This window comes from Pteropus medius, unplaced genomic scaffold (genome assembly GCF_902729225.1).
Source record: "Pteropus medius unplaced genomic scaffold, Ma_sr-lr_union100, whole genome shotgun sequence".
Classification (NCBI taxonomy): Eukaryota; Metazoa; Chordata; class Mammalia; order Chiroptera; family Pteropodidae; genus Pteropus; species Pteropus medius.
This window is the reverse complement of record NW_024350926.1, coordinates 11,773,549-11,777,087: the sequence shown is the minus strand read 5'-3', so window position 1 is coordinate 11,777,087 and position 3,539 is coordinate 11,773,549. Positions and strand designations below refer to the sequence as shown.

Genomic DNA, 3,539 nt, shown 5'->3' with positions numbered 1-3,539 from the left:
GTTACCTGTAAACTGAAATTTCATGCAGCAATTAAAGCAAAAAGAAACCTTTTATGTATTGATAATCTATTTCTGTTACTGCTTTAGCTATCTGATTTTTCTGAGGAACTGCGGAGAGCAAGATAGAGCATATTTATGCGACAAGCATATTAATGTGTTCCAAGTGTTGTGAAGTGTATTTTAAAGTATATCCAGATTCATAACTAAGGCATGTGTGAATGCCTTCCTTGAGATATACGTTAAGAATGTGAATATTTTATTTCCTTGTGCCGTGATATCTCCTCGCGAATAGTGAAATAAAAGGTGTCTAGACAGCCAAGTGAGACTTTACCTACGTGACACCAAAAGAAATCTGTAAAATCAACATTTAAGAAGTCCTAATAATATGCCGTATCCAATTATTGAGGGAGAGAACGCAGAAAAAAAAGACGCGATACTTTTCGAAAGCCTGCCCTGTGGCACGCCAGCTCAGCGCTGTTTCCTGTGTCACCTCTAATCCTCACAGCCTGTGTCAGGTATTCTCCAGGTTTACATCTGAGGAATCCGAGGATCGCACACCTCCAGTTACAGTCCCACAGTCACACGACACATCAAAGGGCGCTTATGATGATTCAGGAGCTCAATACTACCTACGTTGCATGGAGCCTGATTTAGTACAGAAAAGAAAGCTTGAATGTTTGTGCGAATCCATGGCCCAAATTTGCTCTCATATATTGCCGGGCCACTTTTTCCTTCACCGTTCTTTTTCAGGAAATAAGTTTCGTGAACCATATTTCTTTTCTCAGAACTTTGTTTTGATTCTTTACTCCTCCTAGAACATGTCAGTTGTTTTTTATGAAGACATTTTTTTAAAGCAGTGTAGGGTTCATGGCAAGATCGAGTGGACATAAAGAGATTTTCCATACATCCCCTCTCCCAGGCATGGACTCCCCATTATCAACACCACCACCCCACCCCCCAGCAGAGTGGTGCATTTGTTAATAATTGATATTTTTATTTGGTTTACTTAGTAATATTTTTTTGATTTCTCCTTGGACAAATGCATCATTTAGAAGCGGTCTTTTAACCTCTACGTATTGGGGGATTTTCCAGTTATCTTCCCGTTATTGATTTCTAGTTAATTCCACTGTGGTCTGAAAGTAGCCATCGTGTGATTTCCATCCTTTTATATTTGTTAAGAGGCGTCTTATGGCCCAGAGCGGGGTCAGTTCTGGCGACTCTTGGTGCGAGCTTGAGAAGATATGTCTTCTGCTGTCGTTGGGTGAACATGTCTACAGAGGTCCTTTACACCCAGTCGACCATGGCACCATGAGCTCGACTGTGCCTTCCTGTGCTCGCTGTCTGCTGGGGCTGGCCATTTCCGGGAGGCGTGCTCAGTCTCTCAGTGTGGACTCGTCCGATTCTCCTCGGGTTCTATCCGGCCTCGTCTCATGTAGCGTGATGCTCTGTAGTCAGGCGCATGCGTGTTCAGGATTGTTAATTCTTCTTGGAGAAGAATCCTTTATCATTACGTAATGCCTTTCTCGATCTCTGATAACTTTCCTTACTTTGAAGTAGCTTCTGGCCGAACTTAATAAATTTGGATTGGCATTAGCATGGCTTATTTTTCACTGTCCGTTTGCTTGTGTCTTATAAAATGGGTTCTTGTAGACAACATATAATTGGGTCCTGTCTTTTGATCCACCCCGATGGTCTTCACCATTTAATTAGTGCGTTTAAAGCACTAATTAGACTTTCAAAGTGATTATTGGTATAGTTGGGTCAATATCTACCATATCTGTTGCTGTCTTCTATTTGCTGCCATTGTTCTTTGTTCCTGTTTTTGTCTTCTTTTATTTTTCTGCCTTTTATGATTTTAATTAAATATTTTATATGATTCCATTTTCTTGCCTTTCTTAGTATATCAGTTATACTTTTTTTTTCACTTTCTTTTTTTTTTTGGTTGACCTAGACTTTGCAATATATATTTACAGTTCATCCAAGTTCACTCTACAGCTAGTATGAGTGCCTTATACTAACAAAAGAATCCTAATTTCTCTCACTTGTCTCTGTATCATTGCTGTCATTTATTTCACTTATGTATAAGCATACATAAGCATATACATAACTATATACATAATCATGCATGATCAAATATATTCTTGTTATTGTTTTGAGGTTAATAATATTATTATTAATTTTTGAGATGGAAATGTTTATACTTATTTCTGTCAAGATTCTGTTTCCTTAGGTCATATATTTAGAACAGGAACTATTGGTAGCGGAGTTTATTAAGACTCCTGATTCATACAGCATGAATCTTTTAGAAGGATTCTAGCAAGTAAGTTCCCTTTGCCTTATGTAATTGCCCATTGAACCATATACCGGCCAGAATTTTCCATTCCTATAGACAAATAACTTGATCTCATTATCTTTTAAAGAAATAAAGAGTATTTTCACAAGTTATCTAGCAATTGTTTTGTTGCGTAAATTACTTGTTCACGTATTTTTTCTTTTATTTTTAATGGTTCTCAGGTGCAGATGAATTAATCAAATTAATCTACCTCAGATGATGGCACATTATTATGTTCAGTCCAACGGATATCTCGATAAAGAAACATTTAAATATGAGATTCTTTTTTTTTTTTTTTTTTTTTTTAGGCGAGAAGCGTCCCTTGGTTGACCACCACGATTACCAAGACCTTATTACAATCCCTTATTTTTTATTTTTTACATCTATAGCACCCAGTCTTCCTAGGTGGTCTCCCATCCAAGTACTAACTGGGCCCGACCCTGCTTAGCTTCTGAGATCAAATGGGATCAGGCTTGTTCAGGGTGGCATGGCCGTAGACTAAAATATGGGATTCTTATCAACTTCTATTGTCAGTAGCTGAAGGACTCTATTACCCATAATCTTAAATTAATCTGGGAATTATTAAAAACTTAAATAGGAATACCTCTAGTAATATCATATTAAAAAGTTTTCCTTCAAGTATAAAATCAAAGAAGAAAATGAAGTACACATTTCTAAGAGCATCATTACCCTCGTGATAACAAATCAAACTCTTTATAAATCTATAGCCAAGTCCATCTATAATAAATAATTCCATAGGAAAAAATTGTAAATGATTCTGCTTCTATGATATTACTGAATTTTCTTCGAACTTCTTATAATAATTTTGATTGTTTCCAGTTTCTAAAAGTGAGATACAATGTATTTTTTTTAAATTATAGTCCCCAAATCTATAGCATTTCTGAAATTATAGTAGATAGTTGAATGTTGACTGAACAATTGAATGAATGAATGAAAGTCTAATAATTGAAGCTCATTAGTAAAGGGTATTGACATTCTGGATTGATAAAAGGCAAAGCGAGTTGGCAAGCAGCTGACAGCCCGAGGGGAAGCTTTTAAGTAACTAATAAAGGCAAGAGACACTAAGCTACTATGATTTTGGAATTGTGCCATGCATATTTCTCATCATACATCTAGTAAGACTCAATTATTTATGCTAATGGACTCTGTGGATAATTAAAAATAATTTATTACTTAGGGAATGAAA

At 36.3% G+C, this 3,539-nt stretch overlaps 1 non-coding gene across 1 annotated transcript; it reads right to left on the bottom strand.

The window, feature by feature from the left end:
• Positions 1-2,712: 2,712 nt before the first annotated feature.
• Positions 2,713-2,831, bottom strand: LOC120585609 (5S ribosomal RNA). The gene has a single exon (XR_005648458.1). It is a non-coding gene; the product is annotated as a 5S ribosomal RNA (ribosomal RNA).
• Between the last annotated feature and the right edge of the window lie 708 nt (positions 2,832-3,539).